We start from the raw sequence: 12,924 nt of genomic DNA on the forward strand, positions 1-12,924 counted from the left end.
CCTGAAAACCAGGGCCTTGTTCCCATCTAAACTTTGTGCCATTGTGGGATGGACAGGACCATCCTGCTGCCCACCCAAGCCAACCCTCTCCACGGCCTCTCTGGGGGAGCAGTATTTTGGGTTTATGGGTCTAACGAACCTGGTCATTGGATGTTGAGTTCAAGAACATTTGTGAAATGTGTATGAATAGAGGAGAATGATACAAGCAACGGATAGATTTCCACAATTTAATTCTTTTTTTTTTTCTTTTTTTTTTTTTTTTTTTTTTTTTTTTTTTTTTTTTTTTTTTTTTTTTTTTTCAGATAATATAATGGCATATGAAAAGTGAGGCAGTAATGCAGTTCAAAAGAAAAAAAAGAAAGCAACCCCCACCACTCTCCTGGATCTTTTGCCAAAGGCTGACATTATTGAAAGTTTGCTAAATACAAGAAGTACGGGTATTTCCATTAAAAAAAACATTGTTTGAAAGCTACAACTTTATGGCAAATGTACAGCCATCGAAGGAATAAATTTTTCAGTGTACTCAACAGTTTTAGCTATTCGACTCCCATTTAATTCATGGGTTTTGATGTGATTTTTTTTTTTTCCTAAGAGAAGGCTCAGATACAGGAACGGTACAATAAGCCACAATTCTTCCGCAAAAAGATGCTTTGACCTCCAGTGTTGAATCTGTGATTTTGAGCATACTGGCTTTCCTTTTTTTATTCTAAATCTGTCTAGAATCAGGAGGAAAAAAAGTCACATACCAAAAAGAAGTATTGTTTTGTTTGTGGAAGTAATATAGTATTGTTTCATTACATTTTCTGATTCACATATTTTAGCTCTTTCTTAGTTTTAGTGCAAAAGCAAGTGCATTTGCTTTTCCAAATACAGAAAAAAAATAGACATTTCTGCATTTTAGTATTTTTGCTGCAAGTCATTGAATGGTAAGACTTTTTCTCCCCACAGACTTCAGTAAGCCTAATTTTCAAGGTTTCTGTTTTTAATGAACTATCAAGCGAATTATATAACATTTGTCTGGGCATGGTTAAAGACCGTGTACCCAGTAAGATTTCATACAACAAAAAGCGCCCAACCCTAGAAACATGATTTATTTTTTTTTTCCATTTAATGCTCATAAAATTTTACAGACAACAGAATCCTTTCTTAAGCTTTATTTAAGAAATCGAATACTATTATAGTTCAATATATATAAGACACATCCAGTATTGTGTTCCTGATAGCAAGTGCATAGATTTTGTTAAGATATCATTTTTATATTTTAAAAATTTTTTTTTATTTGTTACTCAGTAGCATGTTTCATGATCACACGAAGGGATATTCCCAGTGATTTTGCTAAGAGCATGAGAGAAAAAACAGAACACAGCAAAGTAGTGAAACTACAACAGAGATGAAGAACAAAAACAATCAGGCAAACTATCAGTACAGTCGATTCCTGATAAGTGAATAATCTGATTGCTTGGTCACAATGCTTTATTCACTTATCAGGAATGATTCACACTACATTTTGTTAAACTGTTTTCCTTAGCCTAATACCTAAGAGTCACACTGGGCAAAGGCACACACACTCTGGCAGGCTATTCTTTAATCAGCAAGTCTTGTGACAGTTTGGTAATTTCCCATGGCGATACACATATAGCTAACAAAGAGACATTTTGCTAACACTGCAAGGTGCCTTACATAATTGAAATTAAAAAGCATGCATTTAAGCAGGACAAACTGTTCAGCTGCATTGCTTTAAGGAATTCATTTTTCCCCATTGTTGAAATAAAAAAAAAAAAGAAGAAAAACCTGTATCTTTCAGCCCTGAGTATTTAAAAGAAACCCAACTGCAGTATAAGTCTTTTTTTTCAGTCTTATTTTTGGAAGAAAAGACCCTTCACAAAGCTCTAGTTTCTTTCCTAAGACCAAGTTTTGAAGAAAAAAAATAGTAACAAAACATTCACAGCAACCTAAAAAAGCCAGAGACCAATTCTGATTTATCAATCATGCAAGTCAAGACTTACTCAACTGAATCCACTGGTGTCAATATTATCCAACTCAGGATCATAAACTCTAGAGGTGTCAGAGACCCAGGATATAGTCTGACCATCGGTTTCTGCTCTCCTGCCTGGGCTGTCCACTACAGATGGTTTTAGATTAAACTTAGAGTTGCGCGGAAGGCATTTCCTTGGACCCCTGACTTCTGACAACAGACCCTGTAAGATGACACTTGAGCTTGTTTGGGACTCCAGACTCATCACTTATTTGCCTTTCATGGAAACAGAAAAGTGAAAAAAGCCAAAAAAAAAAAAATTTTGAAAAAAAAAGTATCGAGCAACGACAACCAGGCCAACTCATGGGCCACCATAAAATTTCAAAACTCTTCCAAACGCAGGAGCCAACACGGAAACACCCAGTGCGCCATGACCTCGTAGGACATTACTTAAGGGGGTTGTGTGTGTTTGTGTGTGTGAGCCAAAGCCAGAGTGCCAGAAAGACCAGGGGAGAGGAGACATGAGGGAGGAGTGTCGTTTGGGTCTCATAAGAGCACTTTTAAGTGGTCTTCGATTCCTGAGCATCAAAGAAAGTGGGACAAAGGAAAGGGACGGGGGCGTATGGCTTGAATTCCAGAGAGCACTCGCCGGTGCTGCTCTCTCCTCCTTGGGTTTGGTTTGGTTGGTTTTGTTTATTTTTTTTTTCCCCCTCTCCAAATTGTAAGGTTTGTATCTGTGATCAGACAGAGAAGAGAGACTTCTTGTAAACCAGAACAACATAGATTTTTCTTTTGCAGCTTTTATTTCATCATGGTAGACACCGGTTGGGGGAGAGCAGAGAGATTCTTGTGAGGAGGAAAAAATTATAGGAAATGAAAGAATAAAAAAAGCTAAAAGCCAACTGTAAAAAATAATAATAAAAAAAAGTGCTACAGTATTTCTTTTGTCCCTTTTGAGATTTGTGTAATACTATTAGCCAATGCTGGGAATGATCTGCTTTGTAAGCCCACAGCAAAAATATCACCCATTTGAACAACAGGGGATTTTTTTCCCATCACTTATTTATCTTTTTATTTTATTTTTTAAAAACTTCTACTGGATTTAATAGAAAGTCTTCCTGTGCTCACTTGGATTTTATTTTATTTTTTAATTATTATATGTATAACTGCACATAAGAAGCTCGATCACCTGGTAGGCTCTCACAGCCCTAGTTAAGATGTGATTAGTTTCTAAGGAGAGTTTGACTAACACCATATGCCATCAGATTATTGTGCAATTTGGAAGAAATCCCAAGGCTATATCTTCCTTTTCTTGAATGTTTCATATGCTTCTGCGAAGTAGCAACAGAGTATTATTATTATTTTTTTAATGACTAGGAAGAATTGATCTCCATAATCCGCATTTTCCAGACTGACTGAAATGTCACAGCAAAAAAAAAAAGTCTTTTCAGGTGGCTTCTGTGTGTTTGTGTGCAGAACCTTTTGCAGTTAGAAGGCTAACAAAAGCTACCTTCAATATGACTTTGCAGGAAACTCATTTAAAATGTTTCCTGCTCCGATAGATTATCCAAGTGATAGGGCATGACTAGGGGGAGGAAGAGAGAGAAAAAAAAAAAATCAAAGAAACCATAACATGTCTAAAATGTACAAATCCTCTTTTGCCCCCCAATCAGATATTCACTTAGGTGGAATCGACTGTATCTTTTGTACACAACCAACAAATAGAGAAAAAAAAAAAACAGGCACGTGAAACAGTGAGGTGTGTAGATGTATTACCAACACAGAATGACCACCAACAATACAACACACAAAGTAGAGAGACAAGTATTAGGAAAATGGTTTAATATTGGAGACAGAAGCAAAAAACTGCATCACACAATAACATACGTTACAAAAATAAGTCTGACTGTTTCAACTACACGGTTATGTTCACAATGAGGACAGAAGAATCAGAAAAAACTCTGATCTAAACAGCAAAAAAGCAAACCCCTAACGGTTTAACTAATACATTTATCCACGCAAAGTGACCGAGTACTCCTAATTCTAATTACCTTATTGTGTAACTGCACGATACAGAATAAAAAGTGAAACTTACCGCTTTTGTTAAGACAAAATTCTAAACACTAGATATAAGCAAAGGGAAAAAAAGAAATCAAGCCAAAGTTTTGAATTCTCTAAACAAAACCAACTCTCTTTCTACCATCCAGAAATCAAACTTGAAAATCAGTCATGATCGAGGGGGCCCACGAGAGTAAGCCACAAAAATTTCCATTTGTTTTTTAATCTCCAGTATAAAAAGTTCCACTGGTACAAAATGCATAAGTACAATCAAGTTGTAGAAATAGGAAAGCCTGCTTTTTTTTTTTCTTTTTTTTGTTCTTTTTTTTTTTTTGGCTCAAATTCCATCAAACAACAAAATCCAAATGCATCAATAAAACAGAAACAATACTCAAATGGTCTTACAGCTTCCACTAGATTGCATTAACTTTGGCTTTTCTCAGACAATACTTAAAAACTAGTTTGTAATTCTAAACAAAATGATAGTATTATTAATCTACAAACAACAATTCTCACAGCACAAAAAAAACACAAATACATAGGTTTGTTTTTTTTTTTTTTTTGTATTACATTATCCAAAAAGGTAATGAAACTACAGGATATTTTTTTTCCTTTTGTTAATTAGCACTTAAGATAATAAAAACAGAAACAGTAAAATGATTCCAGAGTAGCACAAGCCAAGGAACTGTAACCCCTATGGTGAAAGAAAGATGAACTTGTTACTCCTTTGAGGACTGCCATTTCATCGCAATTAGCTAATTTATTTGAAAAAACAACTAGTCTAGTCTTTTGATTAGAATTTTGTAAAGCAATTTCCCTTGTTTTTCTTCCTCTCTTATTAGGCCCTTGCACCCTTGCAGCTTTTTCCTTTCAATATTTTGAAAGAGAACTAGTAGATAATTTGTCTCCAAGGAGGTGTATGTTTGGGTTTTTGGTTTTTTATTTGATTTTTTTTTTTCTTTTAATTTTATTTCAAGATGGACACTTTTCTCAGCCATGACCCGTCTCAATTGCCTGGAAGTACAGAAACATTCCTCCTCTCCTGCTGCTAAGCCAATGTCCTGCGTAGAGTAATTCGGGGCAGCCCGATGCCGAGTTACACTGCCCCAGGACCAAAGGCATCGCCGCTCTAACCGGACTGGTAAACCCGCAGGACACACTAGGGCATCTAAAAAAAAGCTTTGGAGATTTATACGGTGGGTACAATGAGAAAAAATTAGTGAAACAGTCTAAACAATCCAAATGATGATCTCATATTATATATATATGTACATATATATAATATAACGTACGTGAGATGATACTTTGAATATGCAAAATTGCTGCAAGTAGTACAAAATAGCCCTCAAAGGGTGTAGGAAGGCCCCAGCAGTAGTAAAAACATGTGAGAAAAGTATAGATCATTTATTTATAAGTGCATGTGCTATAAGAAGGAAACTTTTTTTTTGCATCACTAGAGGCTAGTCCTTTCCATCCCAGGGCTCTACATAAAGAAGCGTTTAAGTTGGGGATGAGAGACAAGAGTGCACCAGCTGATGTTGTTTGTATAGGGCTTTGTTTTTAATTTTAGGCGGCTTCGAATATAATCAGATAGAAATAGGAAGTGGAAGAAGGTATGGCACTTTATCATCAGTAGCAGGTACTGCTGCTCGCACGCATTGGATTGGCAATGAATTCTCTATAACGGTAGGAAAAAACCAAATTTGGTTGTTGGCCACTACTTGTGCGGTCGAAATGCAATCAAATCAGACTTACAAGGCAGTGAAAAGGGCTACCAGCATCTTTTTTCTGGTTCCTTACACAGAGCTTCCTCCAGCAAACACCCACATCGGTCACAAATAAATTCCCATGGACTACTTGGACGAGTAAAGTTACTCCTCTCTATACGAGTGTCTGCAGGAGTAAGCCAATATATTGCCGTTACAAATAATGGCAGATAACACCAAACATTACAGTGTATGTAAACTTTATCCATAAAAAGTAGTTTAACTGCAGTGCACACTGAATTTTCACCCAGGAAGATCTAGTGCATCTGATTTAAGCAAAAGTTCATTTATTTAAATTACAAAAATATTATTATTTTTTTTTTTTCTCCTCAAGGTTTTCAAATGGTGGATTTACCACTCCTGTCTGGGAGTGGCTCACACAATAGATAATTAAAGAATTGTTTTCTTTTTCTTTTATTTTATTAATACTGAATAGCATATTCCAGCAGCATATTAAAAGCTCTTTAAGAAAAGACAAAATCCCCGAAATCTAAAAAGGAAACCCACAAGTTAATTACGGTTTTAAATAATTTTAGTTATAGATACAGAAGAAATTTAGACAGCAGTAAAATATTTTTGTCCTTCAGATCTGCCCTGTGCATTGTTCTGATTTCAACCATGTATTAAATAAACCACAAAAAACTAAGTATATATATATTTATAGATATAGATATATATATAAAAATAAACAGCAAAATGGTGAATGTATAAAAGGTATTAACACTCGAGACAGCTCTGGGTGGAAAGGGTTAAAAGTTCAAAACTTTCTCACCTTAGAGGTTTCCATACAATATGAAGAAAATACATAGTGAGGTTTGCTTTCACAGCATTGATGTGTGCAGAGTGGTTAAAAAAGTGAAACATGGGCACTTATACAATGTTTTACAAAAAACATCAAAGAGAAATAACAAACAATAACAATTTCAGGCAACAAGACCACAGGATAGCAAGTTAACAAACTTTTTAACCTCTTTTTTCTTTAAATATTAGGGATTTATACAAAACACATAATAAAATACCCATGTTATCAAATTACTTCACACAAGAAACACACTGAAGCTCTAGGAAGAAAGTACCTTTGGAATTTGGCACTATAGTTTCACTGATTTTTTTTTTTTCTTTAAAAGAAAAACCGATCACATTTTGCTGAACACAAACACATCTAAATTGTTCACAATAAAAAAATGACATCAATGCGTCACAAGCCAACACAAACTTATTCTGGAATATTTTTTCATTTTTCACATGAAATTCATTTTTTTTAAGCAAACAACTTTTTTTTGTCTTTTTTTTTGTTTTTTTTTTTGAATCTTGTTTTTGTTCTTGTTGTTCAAGTAAACCAATTTTAAACTCGCCTTTTATAAACATAGAACACTTAAGACCATAAGACTCATGATGAAACCACAACTTAATTCACAGAAGCACCAACGTAACACATTTTACAGTAACCTTTCTTCTGTACATTGAAACAGTATAAAATATAGGTAATTTCATGTGCATTAAACCATGGATTGTCTAACTGTGAGTCAGTTCAGCAAAAGGTGACACAAGTAGGTAGCATTTGCCCTAAAACAGGGTAAATATTTTCTTATACTAATCTACAAAAAGTGGTTCTATATATATACTTTAATGAGAAAGTGAGCCACCTAAAATGGCCTTATCAAAAAACTTTACACTGCCTGAAAAATGTAAAAACTATTACAGACCTCTAGAGACTTAAAATCAGACAGTTTTATTTCTCAAACTGTTTTGGAAGTAGTCTGTTAGAAACCAACATTCTGTGCCTCTGGACACATATTGCTATTGTCACCAGTGACCAGGCAGAATGCCAATCCCTGTATAATACTTTCAAGTCTGTTTTTTTTTTTTATTTTTTTTTTTACGAAATGAAAAAAAAAAAATCAACCAAACCAAACAAAACAAAAAATCCAAACAAAAAAAAAAGAACCCAAAGGAAAAAAGAAAACCGAAAAAAAAGGAAAGAAAGAAAAAACATTTTGCCACAGGTTGTTTTTAAATCCTATCATTAATTTATCTAATAATAAATTTCAGTCTTGCATGAATGCAGCAATGTTTTTTCACATTGACTTCCCAGAATTCATAGCTAGATGAGGTCACATGCAAATTTCAAAGGTCAAACTAGATCAAAGGTCAGTAGGAGAACCAAATATGATGTGAGGTCAGAAAGACATCAGAAACAATGACGGGACGATGAAACTTTTTTTTTTTTGAGACGCCACAGGGACATGCTAGGCAAACGATGGGCTAACGGGCATGGAGATGTCTAGGGAAAAAACAAGGAAGAGGAAAAAAAGTTACATAGAATCTATGCAGCACAAACAAAATCACTTTTATGGGTGCAGGAGAAAACTAATGCAAATCTTTTATCAGTAGAGTCTATGAGCCGTTCACATAATTTGCATTAACTTACAATACTTGTCAACAAGAGCACAATGGAACCCCAAAAGAATCCATCTGAAAGGAGTCAGAGAGAATGGATTCCTCTTTGGGGAGAAAAGAGAGGAAAGAACCAGTTTCTACAAATGTAAGAGAAAGATACGGGGAGGGGGAAAAAAAGGGGGTCAGACAACTGAACTTTAAACTAGATAATGGAAACTACGAACAAAATAACCAGACAAATACAAACAAGAGGATAAAAGCATGAACTGTAAAGGGTGTAGGGTTCAACAGTGAAAAAGCGCCCATTCCTGGCACAATTACTCTAGAGACTACTTCAAAGGATCTAGCTAGCATAGAGAGCTGCTCTTTAGGTATCCAATAAGTTAACAATAGGCAATAAATAACTTCCATTATTTCTGAGGCAGTAAAAATTTTGTATAAAAATAGAAATGCTTTTTACAAATAAAATTTACAGGCCTGTGGCTTTCTTTTTTTATTATTATTAAATTTATCTCTCAAGAAACATCAAGTATTGTCACTCATTTTATTTTATTTTTTTTATTTTAAACCCTGTAGCTTTAGAAACAGATCTCTAAATCTTTTTTACATTAATCCTTTCCAAAAAAACAAGAACTTAAAAAAAAGTGAAATATAAAGACGACCAGTGTAAAATCAGACTAATATATAACAATACGTTGATTTGAACCGAAAAAAAAATACTCAAATTTTCTCAAAAAACAAGTTGATGTAGTGGAAAGACTTGTTTCAATTTTTGTTGCAAAATAAGTGCTTCAACTGGCATGAGGCCATTTTGTTTAACCTATAAACTGCTGGTGCCACCCTGGTAAAATACGATCCATCCATAGAAAACAACTTTTATTGTGTGCTAATGGCACCAGGGTTCACAGAGTTAAATTGCACATTTTTTTTGTGTTTGTGTGTGTGTGTGTGTGTGTTGCTTTGAATTTCAAGACGTTTATTTTTGTTTTAAAAAGGAGATAAATTATGCTGCAAAACAAAATACAGTAACACAACTTGGTAATTACTTGGCAAGGAAATGGGAGCCAAGTGCAATAAGGACAAGTGGGGAAAATGGAAGTGGTAACTGTAAAAATAACTGTCTCTTGGTGAAGGTTGGCTCTATGTTCTTTCTTAACCCCCCTGCAGAGGACAGGTTTGCTCATGGGACTTACCCTAAGAAAGCTAAAATAAGAGCAGTAAGCATCTGGGGTTAAGATCAGTAAGGTTTGCTGTCATTTTTGGAGCGTTTCAGCTGAACCTTCAAGCGTTTCATGCCAATCTGAAAGCCGTTCATAGCCTGGATAGCAGCTTGTGCAGAGACTGGATTGTCATAGCTAACAAAACCTACGAGACACAGAACGGAGGCGGGAGAGAAAGCGAACTATAGGTTAGAACAAATGTCAGAAGGCTTTTCGTTAGGATTTCATTATCACTATTTATTTGACACATTTACCCCGCTTTCAGTTCGTTCTTCTTTGATCACACTTCGTATCCCATTTCCTCTCCCCTTTTCCTTTGCCTCCCCCTTTACCTTCATAATATTTTTTTACTGGCTGGGCTGCAGTTGGCCAGGTTTGGTGCAATGCAGTTTCCAACCCCTTATTTATCTACCTACCTTAGAGACTGAAGATTTTTATTACCGTGACACTTTTCAGTGCAATATCTACATACCTCCCAGTCTATTAGGAAATACTATTAGGCCAGTCTGCAGATGTGAAGCTGAAACAGAAAGCCTGGTTACAGAAACAACTCCCCCAAACTTAGATGCCTACACGCGTTTGCACACCTGAGTGTGAGTTCATGTGCACTGGTCCTGTGTGCTATGAAACATCTCCTTGGGCTTAGCCTAGAACTGTTGCAATATATTAATATTTTGTATTTTTACAGTTCCTTCCAGTTCAAGATCTCAAGGTACATTAAATGTTAATTAATTCAGCCTCTTGGTCCCCAAAGGGGTATGCAAGCATCAAAATTAAGCAGCATCTTAAAGACAACGGCAGGGCTTGATGAGAACTCCAGATCTGCTGCTCCTCAGTTGCAAGCACTAACTAGGGGGATAATGCTTGTCGGGTAATTCAGAATGGCTGGTCTGGCTCAGCTTCCTTTTCCCCAGGAGATTAAAAATGCTCTGTTCATAATGGACTCAAATCTCCCTGATTCTGGAAGCTCAAAATTCGTTTTCATATCTGGGCCTCCCACTTATAATTGCAAAGCTCGCCTAACTGCTGCTCTGCCTCAGCTCCGGCTAATTACTACTATACTCAGCCTGCTATTATGCATCTGCTTTGAAATGCTCCCTCTTCTTTCCACTCGAATTTGCCTTAACACATATCCCTTCACTCTGTTAAAGCATGGACCCCACACACTTTGTTTTCAGTCCTAACATGCAGGCTTCTCAGTGCCTCTCTCCTACCAGCTTTCTTCATTTGTGCTTTGTGCCTGTGTACTTTTCTGATTCCTAACCTCTTTTTACCATCATTTTAACCTGTTCTTTTATGGCTCTTGTTTACCTTGCACTGCTGCCCTCCTCCACCCTCAGTGTCAGAATGATACACTCTCCCCATTGTAAAGAAAAAATCGCTCTTATCAAGTCATCTGGTCCTTGTCCAGCTGTTCTCCTTCATAGACCATCCCTGTGGTTTCACCTTAAATCAGCTTCACCAAACTATTTAACTTAAGACTCTTCTCTGACAATTCAGGCTAACTTCTGCTCCTTCCACTCAAAACCACCTCTCAATTCTCTGCAGACTTTCTCCTGGCCAAAGCCAATATGCTCTGTTCGTGTCGTTCTGTGCTTGATTATTTGTTACCTCCTTAAGGGATAATAAATGTTCCTCCATACCTCCCTAAAACTTCTGCTCCTTCCACTCAAAAGCACCTCTCACTTAATTCTCTGCAGACTTTCTTCTGGCCAAAGCTAATGTGCTCTGTTCGTGTCGTTCTGTGCTTGATTATTTGTTACCTCCTTAAGGGATAATAAATGTTCCTCCATACCTCCCTAGGGTTTAGTAACTCTTGTCACTTCCTCACTTTCTCCACTGAATCATTTCCTCTTAATATTACTGCCACATCCTGAGGAGCTTCATCACTCTCTTCCTTTCTTCCTCTCCCTTATTTTCTTATAGGAGATCTTACCCGTTCACACAGCTACAATCACTGTCTTAGCACTGCACTCCTGCCTCCACTTCCATCAGCTCCTTGATCTCTAGAACTGCCTTAAGGGTAGAAAAGAGATCTACCATGAGTTGGAAGGCAGCTGTAGAACCTTCCAGGCAGGTGTTGAACAACTGAGATGCAGCCACTCTGACCTACCTTGACAATTCAGTATTGTCCCTTACAGCTTTCCTGACCTTCTCTTTGTTAAGTGCATTCATAAGTCTTCTGCTACGAACTTCTCATCACCTTAGTTCCTGTTCTTCTTAGCTAGTTTTAGCCACCTGAAAGTTAAGCAACTGATCTAAACTAGTCACTTAGATGGTATCTATGAATGGTGAATGAAATGAAGCAAGCACACCCAGAGGTGGCTTTGCCACCCACCATTCATGTCACCAATTTAGACACCTCCACTGATGACAGAACAACAATTAGCTCAGGCTATGCTTACCTTCCAGGGCGGTGACACAAGTCACCTCATTCTAGATCTCTTCATTGGCTTCCTTGACTCAGACACAAATTCAAACATACAACCTCTGTGCTGCACCTGTGGCACCAGCTTTTATCATTCAGTTGTTGTTCTGATTCCCAATTTGTCTCTTTATACAATGCTGTATCTACATTAACCTGTTACACTTTCACCTTCTTCCTTATCGAGGGCCTTAATTTATAAAGCTTACACGGGAATCTGGCATTCTCTCCCTTTATTTATCTTTTTCTGATTGCACCCATTCATCATTTTTTGTCTGAATTTTAAACTGTGGGTTACATGAGGATGGGATGATGTTTCTTATCACTTTTCAAAGACCCTGTCAGGCTGATTCTGATTTTTGTTTTAAATCTCTAGGTATCTCTATAGTCAGGATAAATATTTTTAATCATTCAAGTAGCAATTTTGCTATGAGGCAGACTGCATTTATGCACTGGTGTCCCCCTTCCCCTGCCTTACTTTTACACCTCTCATTTCTCTTATTCTGAGGTTTTTGAAAGGCGAGAGATAAGCCTGAAGAGTGAAACCCTTTGGCTGCTGAATCAACTAGAGCTCATGAGAACTCATGGGAGCGCACTCCCAGGTGTAAACAGACTGTCCTGTCATCCTCACCACCATTTAATCTTTTGAGCAATCATTTGAGGTGGGCAAGAAAGCAAATAATGCCTAAGTCCATTTTCTGCAAACAAAAGTAATTTTTCATTCTGAGAATCGGTGTTACATGAAAGTTCATCATTGTGTATCACTACCCTGTGACTCACTCAGAATGCACCTTCCCTTCCCAGTCCTGCCAGTGGGCATCCTGGGACAATCTTTTCACCTTTCTGGTGTTCAGTCTGACCTCATCTGTAATTTGACTTCCTCCTCCTTTGGGCAAGAGATTGGGAGCTCCACAGTAAAAAGCACCGAATGTGCAAAACATCATTCCCATTATTATTATTGTTATTATTACAAGGGGAAAAAGACCAAACCAAGTAAAGAAAAAACCCAAACCCAAACTGTACCAAGACCATTAATGACACGGGAGAGAAATGGGTTCTTCAGATGTACTGTTGTCCTAG

The 12,924-nt window shown here is 36.8% G+C and overlaps 1 long non-coding RNA gene across 1 annotated transcript; it reads right to left on the bottom strand.

Annotated features, from left to right (window-relative positions):
- Positions 1 to 1,139: 1,139 nt before the first annotated feature.
- On the bottom strand, positions 1,140 to 10,376 carry LOC106892131. Its single transcript, XR_001412824.1, has 2 exons — positions 9,393 to 10,376; positions 1,140 to 8,083 (listed from the first exon to the last, which is right to left on the bottom strand). It is a non-coding gene; the product is annotated as an uncharacterized LOC106892131 (long non-coding RNA).
- Between the last annotated feature and the right edge of the window lie 2,548 nt (positions 10,377 to 12,924).

The sequence above is a fragment of the Calidris pugnax genome, unplaced genomic scaffold, assembly GCF_001431845.1.
Source record: "Calidris pugnax isolate Ruff unplaced genomic scaffold, ASM143184v1 scaffold125, whole genome shotgun sequence".
Taxonomy (NCBI): Eukaryota; Metazoa; Chordata; class Aves; order Charadriiformes; family Scolopacidae; genus Calidris; species Calidris pugnax.